Genomic DNA, 25485 nt, shown 5'->3' with positions numbered 1-25485 from the left:
CACAGATTGAGAAAATACAAGAAATGTTTAACAAAGGTCTAGAAGAACTAAACAAAAAACAAACAGAGGTGAACAACATAATAACTGAAATGAAAAATACACTAGAAGGAATCAATAACAGAATAACAAAGGCAAAAGAACGAATAAGTGAGCTGGAAGACAAAATGGTGGAAATAAATGCAGAGGAGCAGAATAAAGAAAAAAGAATGAAAAGAATTGAAAACAATCTCAGAGACCTCTGGGACAACACTAAATGCACCAACATTCGAACTACAGGGGTTCCAGAAGAAGAAGAGAAAAAAAAAAGGGGGTCTGAGAAAATATTTTAAGAAATTATAATCAAAAACTTCCCTAACATGGGAAAGTAAATAGTTACCCAAGTCCAGGAAGCACAGAGAGTCCCATACAGGATAAACCCTGGGAAAAACACAGAAAGACACATATTATTCAAACGAACAAAAATTAAATGCAAAGAAAAAATATTAAAAACAGCAAGGGAAAACCAACAAATAACATACAAGGGACTCCCCATAAAATTAACAGCTGATCTTTCAGCAGAACCTGCAAGCCAGAAGAGAGTGGAAGGACGTATTTAAAGTGAAGAAAGCGAAAAAACTACAACCAAGATTACTCTACACAGCAAGGATCTCATTCAGATTTGATGGAGAAATTAAAACCTTTACAGACAAAAAAAAGCGAAGAGAATTCAGCACCACCAAACCAGCTTTACAACAAATGCTAAAGAAACTTCTCTAGGCAGGAAACACAAGAGAAGGGAAAGACCTACAAAAACAAACCCAAAACAATTAACAAAATGATAATAGGAACATACAAATTGATAATTACCTTCAATGTGAATGGATTAAATGCTCCAACTAAAGCACACAGGCTCACTGAATGGATACAAAAGCAAGACCCATTTATATGCTGTCTAGAAGAGACCCACTTCAGACATAGGGACACATATAGACTGAAAGTGAAGGGATGGAAAAAAGATATTCCATGCAAATGGAAATCAAAAGAAACTGGAGTAGCAATACTTGTATAGGATAAAATAAACTTTAAAATAAAGACTGTTATAAGTGATAAGGAGTGGTATTACATAATGATCAAAAGATCAATCCAAGAAGATATAACAATTATAAATGTTTATACACCTAACATAGGCACAACACAATACATAAGGCAAATGCTAATAACCACACAAGTAGAAAATGACAGTAACACAATAATAGTAGGGGATTTTAACACACCACTTAGACCAATGGACAGATCATCCAAACAGAAAATAAATAAGGAAACACAAGCTCTAAATGACACAATAGAACAAATAGATTTAATTGATATTTATAGAACATTCCACCCAAAAGTGGCAGAATACACTTTCTTCTCAAGTGCACATGGATCATTCTCCAGGATAGATCACATCCTGGGTCACAAATCAAGCCTCAGAAAATTTAAGAAAATTGAAATCATATGAAGCATATTTTCTGACCTCAGAATTATGAGATTGGAAATCAATTACAGGTAAAACATTACAAAAAACACAAATACATGGAGGCTAAACAGTGTACTATTAAATAAACAAGAGATCACTGAAGAAATCAAAGAAGAAATTTTAAAAAATACATAGAAACAAATAACAATGAAAACACGACCACTCAAAACCTATGGGACACAGCAAAAGCAGTTCTAACAGGGAAGTTTATAACAATTCAATTTCACATCAAGGAACAAGAAAAATCTCAAGTAAACAATCTAACCCTACACTTAAGACAACTAGAAAAAGAATGAAGAAAACCCAGAGGCAGTAGAAGGAAAGAAATCATAAAAATCAGAGCACAAATAAATGAAATAGGGCTTCCCTAGTGGTGCAGTGGTTGAGAGTCTGCCAGCTGATGCAGGGGCCACGGGTTCGTGCCCCGGTCTGGGAAGATCCCACATGCTGCCGAGCAGCTAATCCTGTGAGCCGTAGCCGCTGAGCCTGTGAGTCTGGAGCCTGTGCTCCGCAACGGGAGAGGTCACAAAAGTGAGAGGCCCGCATTCCATAATCAATCAATCAATCAGTCAATCAATGAAATAGAAATGAAGAAAACAATAGCAAAGATCAATAAAAGTAACAGCTGCTTCCTTCAGAAGATAAAGAAAATTGATAAACCCTTATCCAGACTCTTCAAGAAAATAAGGGAGAGGATGCAAATAAATAAAATTAGAAATGAAAAATAAATCACAACTGACACCACAGAAATACAAATGATTATAAGAGACTACTACAAACAACTGTATGCAAATGAAATGGACAACCACAAAGAAATGGAAAAATTCTTGGAAAGGTAAAATTTTCCAAGACTGAACCAGGAAGAATTAGAAACTATAAACAGACCTATCAGAAGTAATGAAATTGAAACCATAATTAAAAATCTTCCAACAAACAAAAGTGCAGGACCAGATGTCTTAAGAGGTGAATTCTATCAAACATTTCGAGAAGAGCTAACACCGATACTTCTCAAACTCTTCCAAAAAATTGCAGAGAGAGGAACACTCCCAAACTCATTCTATGAAGCCACCATCACCCTGATACCAAAATCATGAAAATATATCACACAAAAAAAGAAAATTATGTATCAATATCACTGATGATCATAGATGCAAAAATCCTTAATAAAATACTAGCAAACAGAATCCAACAACACATTAAAAGGATCATACACCATGATCAAGTGGGATTTATCCCAGCTATGCAAGGGTTACTCAATATACGCAAATCAATCAATGTGATACACCACATTAACAAATTAAGGAATAAAAACAATATGATCATCTCAATAGATGCAGAAAAAGCTTTTGACAAAATTCAACACTGATTTACGACAAAAACTCTCCAGAAAAAGGCATATAGGGAACCTACATCAACATAATAAAGGCCATATATGACAAACCCACAGCAAGCATCATACTCAATGATGAAAAACTGAAAACACTTCCACTAAGATCAGGAACAAGACAACGATGTCCAATCTCACCACTATTATTCAACATAGAATTGGAAGTTCCAGCCACAGCAATCAGAGAAGAAAAAGAAATAAAAGGAATCCAAATTGGAAAAGAAGAAGTAAAACTGTCACTGTTTGCAGATGACAAGATGCTATACATAGAGAATCCTAAAGATGCCACCAGAAAACTACTAGAGCTCATCAATGAATTTGGTAAGTTTGCAGTATACAAAATTAACTCACAGAAATATCTGGCATTCTTATACACCAACAAAGAAAAATCAGAAAGAGAAATTAAGGAAACAATCCCATTTACCATTGCAACAAAAAGAATTAATAAATAAACCTGCCTAAGGAGTCAAAAGACTTGTACTCAGAAAACTATAAAACACTGTTGAAAGAGATCAAAGAAGACACAAACAGATGGAGAGATATACCATGTTCTTGGATTGGAAGAATCAACATTGTGAATATGACTATACTACCCAAAGCAATCTACAGATTCAATGCAATCCTTATCAAACTACGAATGACATTCTTCACAGAATTAGAGCAAACAATTTTACAATTCGTATGAAAACACAAAAGATCCCAAATAGCCAAAGAAATCTTGAGAAAGAAAAACAGAGCTGGAGGAATCAGTCTCCCTGACTTCAGACTATACTACAAAGCCACAGTAATCAAGACAGTATGGTACTGGCACACGAACAGAAATATTGATCAATGGAACAGGATAGAAAGCCCAGAGATAAATCCACACACATATGGTCACCTTATCTTTGATAAAGGAGGCAAGAACATACAGTGGAGAAAACACAGCCTCCTCAATATGTGGTGCTAGGAAAACTGGACAGCTACATGTAAAATAATGAAATTAGAACACTCCCTAACACCATACACAAAAATGAATTCCAAATGGATTAAAGACCTAAATGTAAGACCAGACACTATTAAACTCTTACAGGAAAACACAGGAAAAACACTCTTTGACATAAACCACAGCAAGATCTTTTTTGACCCACCTCCTAGAGTAATGAAAATAAAAACAAAAATAAACAAATTAGGCCTAATTAAACTTAAAAACTTTTGTACAACAAAGGAAATCATAAAAAAGACAAAAAGACAACCTTCAGAATGAGAGAAAATGTTTGCAAACGAAGCAACTTGCAAAGGTACAAACAGCTCATGGAACTCAATATAAAAAAAAACAAACAAACAATCCAATTAAAAAATGGGCAGAAGACCTAAATAGACATTTCACCAAGGAAGACATACAGATGACCAAGAGGGACATGAAAAGATGCTCAACATCACTAATTTTTAGAGAAATGCAAATCAAAACTACAATGAGGTGTCACATCATGCCGGTCAGAATGATTATTTTCAGAATTCTAGAAACAATAAATGCTGGAAAGGGTTTGGTGAAAAGGGAGCCTTCCTGCACTGTTGGTGGGAATGTAAATGGATACAACCACTATGGAAAACAGTATTGCAGTTTCTTAAAAAGCTAAAAATAGAACTACCCTATGACCCAGCAATCCCACTACTGGGCATATACCCTAAGAAAACCATAATTCAAAAATAGACATGTACCACAATGTTCATTGCAGCACTATTTACAATAGCCAGGACATGGAACCAACCTAAATGCCCATCAACAGATGAAAGGATAAAGAAGTTGTAGCACATTTATACAATGGAATATTACTCAGCCATAAAAAGAAACAAAATTGAGTTATTTGTAGAGATGTGGATGGACGTACAGACTGTCATACAGAGTGAAATAAGTCAGAAAGAGAAAAACAAATACAGTGTTCTAATGCATATATATGGAATCTAAAAAAAAAAAAAAAAAAAAGGTACTGATGAACCTATTTCCAGGGCAGCAGTAAATATGTAGACATAGAGAAGGGACTTGAGGACATGGGTTGGGAGGGGGAAGCTGGGGCAAAGTGAGAGTAGCATAGACATATATACACTACTGAATGTAAAATAGCTAGTGGGAAGCAGCAGCATAGCATTGGGAGATCAGCTCAATGTTTTGCGATGGCCTAAAGCAGTGGGATAGGGAGGATGGGAGGGAGGCTCAAGAGGGAGGGGATATGGGGACATGTGTATGTATATGGCTATTCACTTTGTTGTGCAACAGAAACTAACACAGTATTGTGAAGCAATTATACTCCAATAAAGATCTACTAAAAAATAAAAGATACTAGAGGGCCTGCAGGAATGTAAGTTCAACCCTTTTTTTTCTTATGGCCATAGATATTCTCCTTCCAGAGTATAGTGTTTTATCTAAGAGAATAGTTTGCAATACTAATTTTCTGATTTTTTTTAACATGTTATTTAAAAAAAAAAATTAGAGATTCTCAGGAATTGGCAAATAAATGTACAGGGACATCCTGTGCATCTTTTATTCAGCCTCACCCAATGTTAATATCTCATCACTATAGCAAAATATCAAAACCAAGAAATTGGCATCAGTGCAATTCACAATTCTTATTCATATTTCAATATTTATACATATGCATTCACCTCATTTGCATGTGTGTGTATGTGTGTGCAGCCACCACTTCCCTTCTGCCCCAACTCTTCCTCTTTGTCTGTAACCAGTAATCTATAATTATGTTATTTAATTAATATTATTCAAATGGAATCGTGTATTATGTACACTTTTGAGATCTGTTTTTTCATTCAGCATAATTTCCTTGTGGTTCATCCAAGTGTTTGCTTGTATCAATAGTTTATTTTTGCTGCTGAGTAGTATTCCACAGTATGAATATACTGCAGCTTCTTTAGAAACACTTTTCTTTTTCAATGAGCATCCATCCTCAAAGTAACTTTCATTTGGAGGGCAAAACTTTATGTCCAAAACCATTAAACATAAAAAGTATTGTGATGTTAAGATGAATTACTTCTCTGCAATTTTTTGTGTAGCCCTTGACTAGCTTTTATCTATAAAGTTCATAAAGTGTACCATTTTCCATTTTATGTTTTTTTTTAAAGTGTGTTACCTTTAGAGCTTTGTATTCCAGAATATTCAATTTTATTTTGCTTGAATACAACAGATTTTAGATTGGTGGCTTTCTTCACAGTTGACCAGCTAAATCTGCTTTTTTTAATGACCAATTTAATTTAGTAATATAATTGATGTGTTAACATCAATATATTAAGAGTTAATCTGATCAAGAAAGTAAATGGAGTCATGGACACAAATCAAGTTATCCACTTTTTAATACTAGGTTTGTAGGACCACAAAAATGGACAATTCAATTAGATTTATTTTACCAGATAGGTTTTAGAGCAGGGAACAGCAAACTTTTTCTGTAAAGGCCAGATAGTAAATATGTTCATTGTGTCATTATAGCCGGAAAGCATCCATAGACAATATGTAAACAAAGGTGCACATCTGGATTTGGCCCACAGGAGGTAGTTTGCTGACCCTTGTTTTAGGGTCATTGCAATATGTAGTGCTAACTACAATGGGGAGCAAAAAGTTATCCAATATGTTGCTCATATATTCTGAGAAGTTACTACAATGCAGAAATGCTTATGGAGTCAATAGGCATTGACTCTGATATTGGAAATAATCTGTAAAACCTTATATCTTGTCACCATATTTACATTTTTTTCCTCTGGCCTTATGAATTTATAATTTAGTTTGGATATGAAGATATAACTCAATTAAATAAAACTGAAAGATCAAATGAATGATGTAGATAACTTTCATAGATATTCAAGACAGGGGGAGGTCATTTTAAGTGAATGGATCAAGAGAAGATTACATGGGAACTGGAACATGAAGGACAAACAACATCTGGACTGGAAGAAGAGAGATAACAGATATTCTAGAGAGACTCCTGCCATGTCTGAGTAAATCTCTTCATACAGTACACTGCACAAAGTTAAGTAAACAAAATTGTATACTTTTGCTGCTCTTGTTATTATGAATAAAATGTTTGTGGAAGAGAAGCTTCTAAGGAACTAGAGTTGAGTGTATCACAAGGTTGATGCTACTCAAACAAAATATGAAAACATGAATTTGATTCTCACTTTTGATTCTCAAACAATATGCTGTTTATATGTGGTCATGGCTCAAATGGGGACCAAGTTTCTAGAATTTATACCATCTTTTTTAGCTGTAAGATCCTGAGAATATATCAGTGTAACTTTCTCTGATCTAGCATTTAAACCTCATTTTTTAAGGTTTCTTGAATTTATTCTCAGAGAGCTATCAAAATATATGACCATAAAACTCACATTCTTTTAATTCACCTACTCATATTTTATGCTTTATTGTTTATCTTCATAAAGAAAGATGAACAGTAAATATTCAGCAAGAAACCTATACATAGAGAAGAGGGAAGTTCTGCATTCTAGATAGGGAACAATTCCCATAAATTTTTATTGATGTTTTGCTAACCTTGTTTACCTTTTCCAGCAGAAAAAAAAACAAAAACAAAACAAAACAAAACAAAACACAAACACACACACACACACACACACACACACACACACACACACACACACAAAACAAGCTAAAAACAACGGCTTACTGCCTAAGTGAAGAAGCATAGTCTAGAGACACAGGGGAATGCTGCCGTGAGTAACAGATGGACTTTTTCCTTTGGTTAATTGCCCTTAATTTGTAGTGCTTTTTAAGGGTTTGAAAAAAATAGATCTTTTCTCTTGTGCCAAGTATTCAGAACCAATGTATTAGTCACTATATTCAGAACTATGTCTCTGTATCTGAGAGAAGAGCAGTCAGGAGGATGAAATTCTTCAATATCTATTGTGGTTCTTTCAGTTTCACCCTAGACATAAACATAGAAAGGCTCAATATTTTGTTTGTAGTTCTGCATCTGTCTCAACACAGTGTTCTTCTCAATATATATCCTTATTCTCACCCCTTCTCTTGTTCCTTTTCTTCCTCTTTCTTCTTATTTATACCACTACCACTACCACAATGATCATCTTTAACAGTCATTGATTCCTGCAGTTTTAGGAACCTAGGGATGAAAAATGCCATAAGACTTGGCTTTTAAATACCTTTAAGGGTTATACACCATGGTGGGAGAGAGATCTTATACAAAAAATAGATCTATTGCAAAACAGGGTTACTAAACTAAGTCAAATGAATATTAAAATCAATACATCAGAAGGTAAATGGCTCACTGAATGCTCTAGGTGTTGGGGTGATTTTATGCTCTCTTTCTCTTATCTCTGTGCCATCCCTTGACCTAGAGCATCATTTCTTCTCATACTATCAGTCTGAATCTCCTCTAAAGAGAATTTTTCTTACTTCTGTCTTCTTTCCTGCCTCTGTTAGGTATTACTCTTATGTGCTTTTAAAATACAATAAGCAGAACCCCATCAATATACTTATTTCTTAATGCTTATATATTTCTTACCAAATAAATAGTAATATTCTTGAAGAGAGAAATGACATCATTCTATTCTCAGTACAGTGCCTCAGACTAGAAATTACTTAATAAAGAGTTATTGAGTGAATGAATGCTTTTGGATGAAGGAGAACTTTCTTTAAATGATGACTTCATAAAGGAGAACAATAAATACTTAGCAAGGAACTTATACATAGAGAATGCATGCATTCTAGATAGGAAACAATGACTACATATTAGAGAAAATAATATATGGTAGTGATTAAGAACTTGTATTCTGAAATTACTTAGACTTTGTATTTCAGCTGACACTTACTAGGTATATGTAGCCCTTTTATAAATCACTCAGATTTATAAGTCTTTAAGTAATCTGTATACTGAGAATAATAATATCAACCTCACATATATTTGTGAGGATTACATTTAAATATGCTTTAAAAGTGTTTAATAAAGCATATAGTGAAAAAATCATGGCCTTAATAACTAAATAAAAACTTAAGCCACATGATATATTATTGTCATTGTCACATCCACGTTTGGCTGATTGAATTTTCCTATCCCTTATATTACCACTGCAGTTTACAACATAGAAGGGGCCTTTTTAAGACTACTTTAAGAATTACAACTGATTCTTATCATTTCTAAAATATCTAGACCCCCAAACCATGAAGCTCCATTTAAAATACAGATTTCAAGAGTACACACACCAGACCTATAGCTCCAAGTGGCACCAAGACAATAGCATTCCCTTTTACAGTGAATAGAAAACAAAGCATGAATATCTTAGAGTTAAATTTCTGTGAGTTTCAAAGAGTAAAGCCAAATGATGAGAGATTTGGCAGGTGTCTGGTCTAAACCAGAAGGATAAAGGGAAAAGGGCCAAAATGGACTGTGATCATGCCAACTCGTTCCTTCGATGTTAGGAGGGGCATAGTAATGTGTGCCAGGACACATGGGATATTGTTCATTCCCTGCATGTGAAAAAATGAGAACATTAGGACTCTAAACAGCTGTGGTCTCCCAGCTTGGAGTCAAAGATGGTGCTGGATGAAAATTCAGTTGTGCTCTAGGTCTGAAGGAAAGGTTTCAGGCCCTCACATGCACAGTAAACTGGTGTGTCTTCCTTTGCTTTTGAAAAGAGTTCTAAAATATGGAATAAACATTTCCAAAATCCATCTGTCCACCCTCAAAATCACCTAAAATATAAAATAAATATTACTAGGAAGTCAGAAAGCAAAGAATTTAGAGAACAAAATGACTCCCAAATTGGTGAAAAGACGACAAGGAACAAATGCAAAGCAGTCTGCTCTCAGTGAAACCAAACTGCAACGTTCTATTTTGCCTTGGTACAAGAATCAATAGTGGAATGTAAGACATATTCAGTGCACACAGAACAATGACATGCATTTTTAATTTTTTTAAATTTAATTTTATGTATTTTTTTATACAGCAGGTTCTTATTAGTTATCCATTTTATACATATTAGTGTATATATGTCAATCAACAATGCTATATTAATGTGTGCTTCAGAGACCAGCGCTGTAGAAGCTCAGATCAGGGAATGATGCATAAGGGTTCTGAGCAGCATTCATAGAACAAGACACTGAGAGATGGAGAAGATGGGATAGAGAGAACAAGAACTTTATAAACACAGGATAACTGGAGAGAAAGCAAACAGAAAGGAACAAATATAATATTTGTTTTTAGGATTGACTGAAAGCTGGAGAAAGCTACTGGAAGCCTTAGGAATTCTGATTGGCGTCCCTGGATACTTGCCTGGCATCTCTGTTCCCTGAGATTGCACCTTCTTTTTATAGTGGCCAAGGATTCTCTTTGGAAATCACAACATTTTTCTCCCTAGTTTGTTCTTTGGGATTGGCTTTCTTAATGCATTCTTTGACCCCCATTTTCTCTTTTTTCAGTTAATAGGGTGCAGTGGGAAATCTGGAGTATGGAACATGAGATCCTTGGCTTGAGTCCTGACTGCCATATACTGATTTCTCTGAACTTCACTTGCTTCATCTATAAACTTAAAATTAATGTAACAATAATACATCAAAATATGTGTCTACTAGATTGAACTCTGCTATTTAAAACTCAAAAGAACTTAAGTGTGTTAAATTTCTCCATATTTAAGTTTTATTATCTACAATTTGGAAATGATAATATTTCCCAGTTTATCTCCAAAATTAGTCATGATGATTAAATGAGATGATATAAATACAAGTACTTTGAAAACTATAACATATTATATAAACGTTGTGGAATTGCATTGTGTCTTCATAATTTCAGTTGTTTTGCTTCTTTCTTAAAAGATTGGCTCTCCCCGTTACCCATTCCTTTCTTATCCACATGTCAAATCCCAGCTTAATAAACACCTCTTCCTTGAAGCGTTCCAGGGTAGCTCAGAACCCAGTGCTGTCTCTTAGATGGGTAATTACATGAGATCATGCTAGCAATTACTGTACCTTATCTGTCATCTTGTGTTAAATGTTTTATAACATTCCTCTATTCCTTAGAAAAGTTGGTCTTTCTCTCCTTACACTCACCTGGGCATGGCACTCACTGGCCCCTTTCTCTAGTAAACAAGTGGTCTGGGCATCAGCCAAGGGAATGCCCTAAACCCAAAAGGAGGTTTTCTGGGGTATCAGGGAGGAGAACTTCAGTTATTAGGAGACAGTCCTCCTGGTAGCAAACAGTCATGCTTCCCAGCTCCTCCTTTCCTCAGCTAGAGTAATCCATAGTGACTTGAGATGGAGTCTGTAGAGATTCAGATTATTTAAAAGACCCACTTCTTTTATACATTTTTTAGGCTGACAGAATATATTATATAGAAATACATTTATAAACTATATATGTCACTATATTAATGTATTATTATATTATGAAACATACACTGATGAAGTAGGAAAGCTGATATTTTCCCCACACATATAGCTGATTCACTTTGTTATACAGCAGAAACTAACACAACATTGTAAAGCAATTATACTCCAATAAAGATGTTAAACAACAACAACAACACATTAGGTTAGTATTTTATGCTTTTTATATTCTATCCTTTTCTATTGATAACTTGATGTTGGTAAAATTTCACCTCAGTTTGCAAATATTCTCATATTGTGTTTTTTTCTAGTAACAGACTTCATGTCACACTTGCTTGCTACTGATGGGAGTGACTTATAGGGTGTACCCAGACCACACAATGGGTGAGAGAAAATGGTGATTTTGACTTGCAGAGTTGCATTCAGATGGAAAAATAAAACTGGATCTGTACGAATACTTTCCTAAGGGATGTCCCGTTTAGGGGAAAAAAACCTCTTGTGTCGTTCAGCAATCAGATACTTGACCTTTGATTCTTTCTCAAGTTACTATCTAAAGGACTCATGATAAATTACTTGGAGACTTGGCAGCAGTGGTGAAGTTTGAGTGTCCAGCAAGTCCAATTATTGACTAGCTGACCCTGAACATCACCCTGACTACAATTAACATATACTGTGTCTCATTTGCATTGTATTCATTTCTGTTAAATAAATCAATTCCTTCTTTTTTTAAAAAGACCAAAAATTAGTCTACACCATTTGGAAGGTTAATTCCACAGACCCAGATCAGGAATTGTGCCCCAGATTCATGAGCTGACATAGGAGCCTGTTGTCCTCTGGGATTGTGTCTGTTAGAGTTAAGTTAAGCACACAAATTGGCACCCAAGTTACTCCTGAGCAAAACACCTATATTGTGCACTCAAGGTAGAGTGACCAGGAGTCGCGGTATACTAGGGGCAGTCCTGTTTTACAGTTGCTCTCTTGGAATAATTATTAACAGTGACTCCTTTCACTATCATAAGTGTCCTAGTTTAGGACATAAATTATGTGGTCACCCCTGTTCTAGGTGCCCAATCTGAAAATCAAAAATTGAAAAGGAAACTCTGTACATGCCCAGACAGAAATCTCTTTATGTGGGTTTCTTAAAATGTGCCCATACATTATCAGCCTATACAAAAGTTCAAACTTTACTCATTCCTTTTGGGGACCAATGACATTTGGTATCAGTGGCTAATAGTAACTCTTCTTGTTCAGAACAAGTAAGAAGACTAAGAAATATAAGTAACTTATTTTCAAATGGTTCTGTAAATATGGGGGAGATAGAGCAAGAGAGTGCATGCAAATGTTGCAAGATGTTAACATTAGTGGGTTCAAGTAATGGCTATATAAGTATTCATTATATTGGTCTTTCAAATTTTTTTGTAGAATTAGAAGTCTTCAAAATTAAAACTGGGTAAATGTAGGGGAAGTAGCCTTGGGACTAAAATGGCGTATCAGATACCAGGGTGTCCTTAAGTGGTTGACAAATGAGACACTACCTCTGGATTACACTTAGGGAAACAAGTATGATAACATTGGTATGTATTGATAGCAGGGACTGCACCCACTTCCTCTTGTTGATCCCTCACAGTTCTGATTGTAGAATTGTGATAATGTATTTTGAAATGACAATAAAATGGATTTCCAATGAAATTTTGGCAAATTCAACAATATATGTGTGACCAGTTCTGTTAACATTGCATTGTTTAATTTTTTTTTACCTTTGCAAATTTTGACTCCCAACTACTCCCAATTTCTACGATAATTTTCTTTTTCTTATTAAACATTAAAACATAAAGCTACCACAACTAAACTATGGGAGAGGGGTTCTCCTCATAATACTGTATCATAAGCTGTTATCATTCTAATGAAACAGGTAAATGAATTAACTATATTCAACCCAAAGAACTTAAACTGATATTGAAGAGAGTTGCACGTGAGGAATTGAGGTGATGGGTTTGAATATAAATTGAAATTTACTAACACTGTGAAAGGAATAATGATGGCAGTCTTCCAAAATATTTGTTCAAAACAGGTTTGATATTAATGGATGTACAAATTTATGTACACTTTACAGTTAGCATTTTACGAATTGTTCTTTGAAGTAATTATCAGTCCAACACCATACCCTAGCTAATAACATTTAATAACAATAATAATGCTTTGTGCTTTTGCCAAAGATCACAATAAGTTATCAAGAAATTCATTATCCTGCAACATCCTGGCTGCATGAAAATACCTCCATAACTTGATTTTGCAAATGGAGAAACTGAGATCCAAAGTGTAATGGGGAATATTCTCAAAAGTCTTTAAAATTCCAAGGACAAACAACTGATATCTGATGACAGCTGTCCCTCCCTTGCAGCAAGTATAAAATTTAGAATAAGATAAATTGGAGGTAATTATTCCTTATACTAATTATTGTACATTTTTCCCTTGAACAACATGAGTTTGAATTGCCATGGGTCCATTTATATGTGGATTTTTTTCAACAAATATGTACTAAGTACTATAGGATCTGTGGTTGGTTGAAACCATACATGCAGAACCACATACACAAAAGGCCAACTCTAACATTATACATGGTTTTTCAACTGCATAGAGGGTCAGCATCCCTAACCCCTGCATTTTTCAAGGGTCAACTTTAATATATTTTAATCCAAATATTCTGAAACATTAGAAATGAATATTGAATGAACCCCTCTTTGAGGTAAAGCCAGTTTTACCTGCATACAGGGCAATTGCTTACATTAGCTCTGAATGACTGCAATACATCTCCCATAGCTTTTTTGGAGAACCTCACTAGGTTTAAGGTTTTCTAGTCTAACTGGACCTATACCAATTATGGAGATCAAAGAAAGGATAGAAGACCTCAATAATTTATACTGTATCAAACACTGAATATATACATCCTCTTTCTCCTTTTTCTGTCTCGATCTATTTATCTCATGCTCTTTTTCTTATATGTGTAGCAATATTACTCTGGTCCTTATAATTTTCCTACTTTTGAAGTGTAGATTTTGTCCATGATGACCACAGGAGCTAAATATTCACTTCTCTCCTCTTTCCTCAGTGTGTGTGTATGTGTGTGTGTTTTATAGTTATATGGTGATATAATTGAAATGCATTAAATTGCACATATTTAAAGTATACAGTTTGATAAATTGACATACATCTGTGAAACCATCAACAAAATCAAGATAACAAACATATCCATCACTTCCAAGAGTGTTCTTGTGACCCTTTGTAATCCCTCCCAACTGCCCTTCATTAGTCCCCCACTCCCAGGCAACAATTGATCTGCTTTCTATCACTATAGTTTTCATTTTCTAGAATTTCATATAAATAGAATCATGCAATATGTACTTTTGATGTTGTTCAGTTGCTTTCACTTAGCAGCAGTATTTTGAGATTCACCAATATCTTTAGATATATCAATATTTCATTCCTTTTATTTCTGAATAGTATTTCAGTGTGTGTGTGTATATATATATATATATATATATATATATATATATATATATAACAATTTGGTTATTTATTTCAAAGAACAGAAGAACCTAATATTATTGAAGTCTGTTTTAGGATAAAGATTATTATTTTATGAATCATGATTTTAGTTTCATATCTAATAACTTTGCCTACACAAGTTCACAAAGATTTTTCTCCTTTGTGTCTTCTAAAATTTTATAGTCTTAGCTTTTACATTTAGATATATTATGAGTATTTTTTTTAACATGGATCAAATTGTAGCTTAAAAGTTTATATTTTTATTTATGGGTATCCAATTTACTCAGCACTATTGTTTTAAACACTTCAAATTCTCCAATGAATTGTCTTCACATCTTTTTATAATATCTCTCTCTATCTCTCTATCTATCTATGGTTTATTGACTCTTTTCCATTAATTTTTTTTCTGCCTTGCCAATACCTCACTGTCTTAAATACTGTAGTTTTCTATTAAAACTTGGAGTCAGATCATTTAAATTCTCCAATTTCTTTCTTCTCTTGCAAAGTTGTTTTGATTATTCTAGGACCTTTGCATTTACATATGGATTTTAGACCTGACTTGTCAATTTCTCAAATAAAGCCTGCTGGATTTTGATTGGGATTGAATTGAATACATGGATAAATTTAGGAAGAATTAGCATCTTAAAAATATTGAAACTTTCTATCCATGAAAATGGTATATTCATCTATTTATTTAGGTCTTCTTTAATTTATTTCAGCAATATATTGTAGTTATTAATTTACAGGCCTTTCACATCTGTCAGAATTTCTCTTTGGTTTACATATTATTGATGCTACTTTAAATAGCATTTAAAAATAATTTTCAATTATTCATTGCCATCATAAAGAAATAAAGTTGTTTTTGGTTACAGTTTTTTTATCCTACAGTATTGACAAAATCGTTTATTAGTGTTAGCAGAATTTTAATTAATTAATTAATTAAAGCTTTTCCCACTGGTTTTCTACAACCAGCTCAGTAGAGGGGTCGAGTGCCTGCAGCCATCCTGCCATTGTCACTGCACTCACTGTCAGTATTAAGGTACAGCAGCCTGTTGATAAGCTATCTCAGTTTGGTGGAGTACGCTGTGGGGTCAAGGCCAGAGAAGGTCCCTGGGAGAGAACTGGCCACAGGCATATGGTGCTGGAACTGGTACTGACAGCTTGCTAGCCTGTGGGGAGCAGGCTAAGGGCATAACCTAGAACCTGGATTTACCACATTTGGGCTTGGGAAGAGGACAGCATTTTTATTTGTTCCATAATGCTGCTTAGAACCACATCCCAGATAATCACGGAAAACTTTTCAGAACCTGGAAAATGTTGAAAGCAGCCATTCCTATTGAAAATAGTGACAATTTTACTTCTTCCTTTCCAATTTGGATGTCTTTTATTTCTTTTTCTTCTCTGATTGCTATGGCTAAGATTTCCAATCCTAAGTTAAATAGAAGTGGCAAGAGTGTGCACCCATGTCTTGTTTCTGATTTCAGAGGAAAGGCTTTCAGTTTTTCACTCTTGGATATGATGTTATCTGTGGATTTGTCATAAATGACCTTTATTGTTTTGAGATATGTTCCCTCTATACCAACTTTGAAGAGTTTTTTTCACTTTATACACTAATAATAAGCTATCAAAAAGAGAAAGCAAAAAACCATAATCTTGTTTAAAATCACATCAAAAGAATAAAATACCTAGGACTAAACTTAACCAAGGAAGTGAAAGACCTACACTTTGAAAACTATAAAACTTTGATGAAGGAAACTGATGACACAAAGAAATGCAAAGATATCTTAAGCTCTTGGATTGAAAGAATTCATATTGTTTAAATGGCCACATTACCCAAAGCAATCTACAGATTTAATACAATCCCTATCAAAATATCAATGGCATTTTTCACAGAGCTAGAACAAATAATCCTAAAATTTATATAGAACCACCAAAGACTATGAATTGACAAAACAATCTTAAAAATAAAAAAACAAAGCTGGAGGTGGAAACACTTCTTAACTTCAACCTATACTACAAAGATACACAATAAAATTAACAGGGTACTGGCACAAAAACAGACACATAGAACAATGGAACAGAATAAAGAACCCAGAAATAAACCCATCCACCTATGGTCAAACTATGATGAAGGAGGAAAGAATATACAATGGAGAAAAACAGTCTTTTCAATAAGTGGTGCTGGGAAAACTGGACAGCTATATGTAAAAGAATGAAACTAGAACATTTCCTCATACTGTATACAAAAATAAATTCAAAATTGATTAAAGACCTGAAACCATAAAACCCCTAGAAGAAAACAGGCAGAACACATTTTGACATAAATCATAGTACTAATTTTTTTGGATCTGATTCTTAAGGCAAAAGAAATAAAAGCAAAAAAAAAAAAAATAGGACCTAATTAAAAAAAGCTTTTGAACAACAAAGGAAACCATCTACAAAACAAAAAGACAGCCTACATATTGGGAGAAAATATTTGCAAATTTGATGACTGCTAAGGGTTTATAGGTTTATATCCAAAACATATAAACAACTCATAAAACTCAATATCAGAAAAACAAGCAACCCAATTAAAAATTAGGCAGAAGACTTGAACAGACATTTTTCCAAAGAAGACATACAAATGAATAACAGGCTATTGAAAAGATGTTCAACATTGCTAATTATTAGAAATATGTAAGTCAAAACAACAATGAGATATCACCTCACACCTGTTAGAATGGCTATCATTAAAAAGTCCACAAGTAACAAATGTTAGTGAGGATGTGGAGAAAGAGAATCCTTGTATACTGTTGATGGGAATGTAACTTGATGTAGCCACTATGGAAAAAAGTATGGAGGTTCTTTAAAAAAACTAAGACTAGAACTACCATATTGATCCAGCAAATCCACTACTGGTATATATCCAAAAATAAAAATAAAAACACTAATTTTTAAAAGATGCATGCACCCCAATGTTCATAGCAGCATTATTTACAAGAGAGTATTAGGCTTGGTGAAATAAGTCAGACAGAAAATGCCAAATATTGTATGGTGTCACTTACATGTGGAATCTAAAAAAATAAACAAACAAATATATATAAGAAAAAAGAAACAGGCTCACAGATACAGAAAATATCCTAGTAGAAACCAGTGGGGAGAGGAAAGGCTGGAAGGGCAAGAAAGGAGTATAAAATTAAGAGGTACAAACTACTATGTATAAAATAGATAAGCAACAATGATATATTGTACAGAACACGAAAATATAGTCATTATATTGTAATAAATTTAAATTGGGTGTCATCTACCAAAATATTGAATCACTATGCTGTGCACCTTAAACTAATACAATATTAGAAATCAACAATACTTCAATTAAAAAAAAAAAGTAGTGATAACAGGGATCCTGACCTTGTTTCAGATCTAAGTGGAAAGAATTTTCTTCCACCAATAAATTGAGTTTTAATTCTAGGTTTTTTAAAGGTCTGTTTTATTAGGTTGAGGATGTTCCATTTTCTTCCTAATTTGTTGAAAGTTTTTATCATATATGGGTGTTTGATTTTGTCAGGTTTTGTGCCTATGTGTGTCTATGAAGATGGTCATATTGATTTTGTCCTTTATTCTACTAATACAGTATATTATGTTAATTGATTTTTAGATGTTAAACCACTGTGCATTCTGAGATAAGTCTGACTACCTCATGCTGTATATTTCTTTTCATATATTGCAGGATTTGTTTGCTAACATTTTGTTGAGAGTATTTCAATTCTAAATTTGTTATTTTATTTTATTTTTTTGATGTCTTTTTCTGGATTATATTTTAGGATAATGTTAGTTTCATAGATGGGATGGTAACTGTTTCCTTTTCCTTTAATTTCTGAAAGAGTTTGTTAAAAATCTATTAGTGAAGCCATATGAGCCTGAGGGTTTTTTTGTTTTTGTTTTTGTTTTTAGTATGTGGGCCTCTCACTGTTGTGACCTCTCCCGTTGTGGAGCTCAGGCTCCAGACGCACAGGCTTAGCAGCCATGGCTCACGGGCCTAGTCGCTCTGCGGCATGTGGGATCTTCCCAGACAGGGGCATGAACCTGTGTCCCCTGCATCAGCAGGTGGACTCTCAAACACTGCACCACCAGGGAAGACCAGAGCCTGAGGTTTCTATGACGGGGAAATTTTACTTAGTATTTCACTTTTTGTTGTTGCTATAGTTCTATTAAGAATATCTAATTCTTCTTGAGACAATTTTAATAATTTTGCAACTTTCTTTCTATGTTTTTCACTTTAAAAACCTCTTTACCACCTTCCTTTATGTTAAAAAAAGATGTGTAATGTACTGTTTTAATTCTTTATTTTTTTTTTGAAATTTTGAGTTATTTTCTTAGTGGTTCCTTTGGGAATACAGTATAGATGTACATTTTGTCTACATTACTGCCATGAAGCCATTCATAATTTTCCTTTAAAATACATATTATTCTGAAGGTTTTGAGAGTGATGTCCCCTCTTTCTTTTCTAATTTTGGTAATTCTTTTTTTTTTTTTTTTTTTTTTTTTTTTTGTGGTACATGGGCCTCTCACTGCTGTGGGCTCTCCCGTTGTGGAGCACAGGTTCCAGACGCTCAGGCTCAGCAGCCATGGCTCATGGGCCCAGCCGCTCCACGGCATGTGGGATCTTCCCAGACCAGGGTACGAACCCATGTCCCCTGCATCTGCAGGCGGACTCTCAACGATTGCGCCACCAGGGAAGCCCTAATTTTGGTAATTTTTATCTTCTGTTATTTCCTTGTTTAATCTAGCTTAATGTTTATCAACTTTGTTCACTGTTTTTAAGAATACAATTTTGGTTTTGTTTTGTTTATTGTCTCTATTGATTTTATTATTTTTCATTCCAATTTTTACAATTTTCCTATTATTTCCTTCTCCTGATTAGTTTTGTTTTAATATGTTCTCCATTTTCTAGTTTCTCAAGGTGGACATTTAAGCTTTTGATCTGAGACTTTTCCTTTTTTCTGATATAGGGATTTAAAAAAAATTTTTTTTCAAACATGCTATAGCTGCATCTTATAAATGTAGACATTATTTGATTCATTGGTTATTTAACAGGATGTTGATTAATTTCTAAATATTTCTGAGTTTCCTGAGTTTTCTTCTGTTATTGACTTACAATTTGATTCCATTGTAGTTAGAGGATATACCTTCCATTGTTTCAATCTCTTTAAATTTACTGAGATTGTTTTATGGCATAAAATACAGTCTATCCTAGAGACTGTTCCATGTTCACTTGAGAAGAATGTGTATTCTTCCTTTGTTAGGCAGACTGTTCTATAGATATGTAAGCCTTGGTTTACAGTGTTATTTAAATAATCATTTTGCATGCTAATTTTTGTGTACTATTCCTACTCATTATTGAGAGTGGGGTATTTAAATTTCAAACTATTATTTTTGAACTGTCTAATTTCACTTTGAATTTTGCGAATTTTTGCTTCACAAAATTTGTGTCAATATAGTTAAGTATATAAACGTTTATAACTGTTATATATTCCTGATGAATTGATACATTTTATCTTAACAAAATATATAGTTTTCTTCCCAGTAATATCTCTTGAATTAAAGTCTATTTTGTGTAATATTAATATAGCCATTCCAATTCTAATAGGGTTACTGATTTCAAGTTTTTCCTTTTTTACATCCTTTTATTTTTTATTTATTTGTTCCTATGAATTTAAGTTGTGTCTTTTATACACAATACTTAGTTAGGTCTTGTTTTTATTCAATCTGATGAGCTCTTTTGTTTGTTGTATTTAGTCCACTCACTTTTCATGCAAATATTGCTATGCTTGAATTTATGCCTGTTATTTACCTCTTGCTTTCTATTGTTCTTATGTTTAAAAATATTACTGTGATTCTATTTTACTACCATGTTATGTGTTAAATAAATATATTTCTAGAATGCCATTTTATTTTATTAAAAATTTTTTTAACATTTTATTGGAGAATAATTGATTTAAAATGGTGTGTTTGTTAGTTTCTGCAGTATAACAAAGTGAATCAGCTATACATATACATATATTCCCATATCCCTTCCCTCTTGCGTCTCCCTCCCACCCTCCCTATCACATCCCACTAGGGGGTTCACAAAGCACCAAGCTGATCTCCCTGTGCTATAAGGCTGCTTCCCACTAGCTATCTATTTTAATTTGGTAGTGTATATATGTCCATGTCACTCTCTTACTTCATCCCAGCTTACCCTTCCCCCTCCCTGTGTCCTCAGGTCCATTCTTTATGTCTGCATCTTTATTCTTGTCCTGCCCCTAGGTTCTTTAAAACCATATTTTTTGTTTTTGTTATTTTGTTCCAGATGTATGTGTTAATATACGGTATTTGTTTTTCTCTTTCTGACTTATTTCAATTGTGTATGACAGTCTCTAGTTCCAGCCATCTCACTACAAGTAACTCAATTTTGTTTCTTTTTATGGCTGAGTAATTTTCCATTGTGTCTATGTGACATACCTTCTTTACCAATTCATCTGTCAAAGGACACTTAGGGTGCTTCCATGTCCTGGCTATTGTAAATAGGGCTGCAATGAACATTGTGGTACATGATTCTTTGAAATATGGTTTTCTCATAGTATATGCCCAGGAGTCGGATTGGCTGGGTCGTATGGTAGTTCTATCTTTAGTTTTTTGAGGAACCTCCATATTGTTCTCCATAGAGGCTGTATCAATATACTTTCCCACCAGCACTGCAAGAGGGTTCACTTTTCTCCACACACTCTCCAGCCTTTCTTGTTTGTAGATTTCTTGATGATGACCATTCTGACTGGTGTGAGGTGATATCTCATGGTAGTTTTTTTTTTTTTTTTTTTTTTTTTTTGCATCACGTGGGCCTCTCACTGTTGTGGCCTCTCCTGTTGCAGAGCACAGGCTCTGGACATGCAGGCTCAGCAGCCATGGCTCACGGGCCTAGCTGCTCCGCGGCATGTGGGATCTTCCCGGACTGGGGCATGAACCCGTGTCCCCTGCATCAGCAGGTGGACCCTCAACCACTGTGCCACCAGGGAAGCCCCTCATTATAGTTTTGATTTACATTTCTCTAATGATTAGTGATGTTGAGCATCCTTTCATGTGTTTGTTAGCAATCTTTGTATCTTCTTTGAAGAAATATCTATTTAGGTCTTCTGCCCATTTTTGGATTTGGTTGTTTGTTTTTTGATATTGAGCTGCATGAGCTGCTTGTATATTTTGGAGATTAATCCTTTTTCAATTGCTTCATTTGCAAATATTTTCTCCCATTCTGATGGTTGTTTTTTGTCTTCTTTATGGTTTCCTTTGCTGTGAAAAAGCTGTTAAGTTTCATTAGGTCCCATTTGTTTATTTTTGTTTTTATTTCCATTTCTCTAGGAGATGGGTCAAAAAGGATCTTGCTGTGATTTATGTCATAGAGTGTTCTGCCTATGAAGAGGCTGTCTTTTCTCCACTGTATATCCTTCCCTCCTTTATCAAAGATAAGGTGACCATATGTACGTGGATTTATCTCTGGGTTTTCTATCCTGTTCCACTGATCTATATTTCTGTTTCTGTGTCAGTACCATACTGTCTTGATTGCTGTAGCTTTGTAGTATAGTCTGAAGTCAGGGAGTGTATTCCTCCTGCTCTGTTTTTCTTTCTCAAGATTTCTTTGGCTATTCGGGTTCTTTTCTGTTTCCATACACATTGTGAAACTCTTTTTTCTAGTTCTGTGAAAAGTGGCATTGGTAATTTGGTAGGGATTGCATTAAATCTGTAGATTGCTTTAGGTAGTAGAGTCATTTTCACAATGTTGATTCTTCCAATCCAAGAACATGGTATATCTCTCCATCTGTTTGTATCATCTTTAATTTCCTGCATCAGTGTCTTATAATGGCAGTGTTTCCTTAATTTCTCTTTCAGATTATTCATCATTAGTGTATAGGAATGCAAGAGATTTCTGTGCATTAATTTTGTATCCTGCTACTTTACCAAATTCAATGGATAACTCCAGTAGTTTTTGGTAGCATCTTTAGGATTCTCTCTATATAGTATCATGTCAGCTGTAAACAGTAACACTTTTATTTCTTCTTTTTTGATTTGGATTACTTTTATATCTTTTTCTTCTCCAATTGATATGCCCAAAACTTCCAAAACTATGTTGAATAATAGTGGTGCGAGTGGGTAAACGTGTCTTGTTCCTGATCTTATTGGAAATGGTTTCAGTTTTTCACCATTGAGAACAAAGTTGGCTGTGGGTTTGTTATATATGGCCTTTACTGTGTTGAGTAAGTTCCTTCTATGTATACTTTCTGTAGACTTTTATCAAAAATGGTGTTGAAATTTGTCAAAAACTTTTTCTGGATCTATTGAGATGATCATATGGTTTTTCTCCTTCAATGTGTTAGTATGGTTTATCACATTGATTGATATGGGTATATTGAAGAATCCTTGCATTCCTGGGATAAACCGCACTTGATCATGGTGTATGATCCATTTAATGTGCTGTTGGATTCTGCTTGTTAGTATTTTGTTGAGGATTTTTGCATCTATGTTCATTAGTGATATTAGCCTGTAGTTTTCTTTTTTTGTGGCATCTTTGCCTGGTTTGACAGTGTGACAGTGGCCTCATAGAATGAGTTTGGGAGTCTTCCTCCCTCTACTATATTTTGGAAGAGTTTGAGAATGATTTTTGTTAGCTCTTCTCTCTCTAAGTGTTTGATAGTATTCCCCTGTGAATCCATCTTGTCCTGGACTTTTGTTTGGTGGAAGATTTTTAATCACAGTTTCAATTTCAGTGCATGTGATTGGTCTGTTTATATATTTATTTCTTCTTGGTTCTGTCTCAGAAGGTTGTGCTTTTCTAAGAATTTGGCCATTTCTTCCAGGTTGTCCATTTTATTGCCATATTGTTGCTTGTAGTAATCTATCATGATCCTTTGTGTTTCTGCAGTGTCAGTTGTTAATTCTCCTTTTTTCATTTCTAATTCTATTGATTTGAGTCTTCTCCCTTCTTTTCTTGATGAGTCTGGCTAATGGTTTATCAATTTTGTTTATCTTCTCAAGTAACCATCTTTTAGTTTTATTTATCTTTGCTATTGTTTCCTTCATTTCTTTTTCATTTATTTCTGATCTGATCTTTATGATTTTTTTACTTCTGCTAACTTTGGGGATTTTTTGTTCTGCTTTCTCTAATTGCTTTAGGTGCAAGACTAGGTTGTTTATTTGAGAAGCTTCTTGTTTCTTGAGGTAGGATTTTATTGCTATAAACTTCCCTCTTAGAACTGCTTTTGCTGTATCCTATAGGTTTAGGGTTGTCATGTTTTCATTGTCATTTGTTTCTAGGTATTTTTAAATTTCCTCTTTGATTTCTTCAGTGATCCCTTCGTGATTTAGTAGTGTATTGTTTAGCCTCCATGTGTTTGTATTTTTTATATATTTTTTTCCTCTAATTGATATCTAGTCTCATAGCGTGTGGTCAGAAAAGACACTTGATAAGATTTCAATTTTCATAAATTTACCAACACTTGATTTGTGACTGAAGATACAATCTATCCTGGAGAATGTTCCATGAGCACTTGAGAAGAAAGTGTAATCTGTTGATTTTGGATGGAATGTCGTATAAATATCAATTAAGTCGATCTTGTTTAAGGTATCTTTAAAGCTTCTGTTTCCTTATATATTTTCATTTTGGATGATGTGTCCATTGGTGAAAGTGGGGTGTTAAAATCCCCTACTATGACTGTTTTACTATCGATTTCCCCTTTTATGGTCTTTAGCATTTGCCTTATATATTGAGGTGCTCTTATGTTGGGTACATAAATATTTATAATTGTTATATCTTCTTCTTGGATTTATTCATTGATCATTATGTAGTGTCCTTCTTTGTCTCTTGTAATAGTCTTTATTTTAAAGTCTATTTTGTCTTATGTGAGTATTGCTACTCCAGCTTTCTTTTGATTTCCATTTTCATTGAATATCTTTTTCCATCCCTTCACTTTCAGTCTTTATGTGCCCCTAGGTCTGAAGTGGGTCTCTTAGAGAACATATGTACTGGTATTCCTTTTGTATCCTTTCAGCCAGTGTATGTCTTTTGGTTCGAGCATTTATTCCATTTACATTTAAGGTAGTTATTGATATGTGTATTCCTATTACCATTTTCTTAATTGTTTTGGGTTTGTTACTGTAGGTCTTTTCCTTCTCTTGTGTTTCCTGCCTAGAGAAGTTCCTTAAGCATTTGTTGTAGAGCTGGTTTTGTTGTGCTGAATTCTCTTAGTTTTGCTTATCTGTAAAAGGTTTTAATTTCTCCATTGAATCTTCATGAGATCCTTGTTGTGTAAAGTAATCTTGGTTGTATGTTTTTCTTTTTCATCACTTTAAATATGTCCCGCCACTCCCTTCTGGCTTGCAGAGTTTCTGCTGAAAGATCAGCTGTAACCTTATGGGGATTCCATTGTATGTTATTTGTTGTTTTCCCTTGCTGCTTTTAATATTTTTTGTTTGCATTTAATTTTTGATAGTTTGAGTAATATGTTTCTTGGCATGTTTCTCTTTGGATTTATCCTGTATGGGACTCTCTGTGCTTCCTGGAGTTGAATGACTATTTCCTTTCCCATGTTAGGGAAGTTTTGAACTATAATCTCTTCAAATATTTTCTCAGTCCCTTTCTTTTTCTCTTCTTCTTCTGGGACCCCTATAATTCGAATGTTGGTGCATTTAATGTTGTCCGAGAGGTCTCTG

This window comes from Physeter macrocephalus, chromosome 19 (assembly GCF_002837175.3).
Source record: "Physeter macrocephalus isolate SW-GA chromosome 19, ASM283717v5, whole genome shotgun sequence".
NCBI lineage: Eukaryota > Metazoa > Chordata > Mammalia > Artiodactyla > Physeteridae > Physeter > Physeter macrocephalus.
This window is presented reverse-complemented; position numbering follows the sequence as displayed.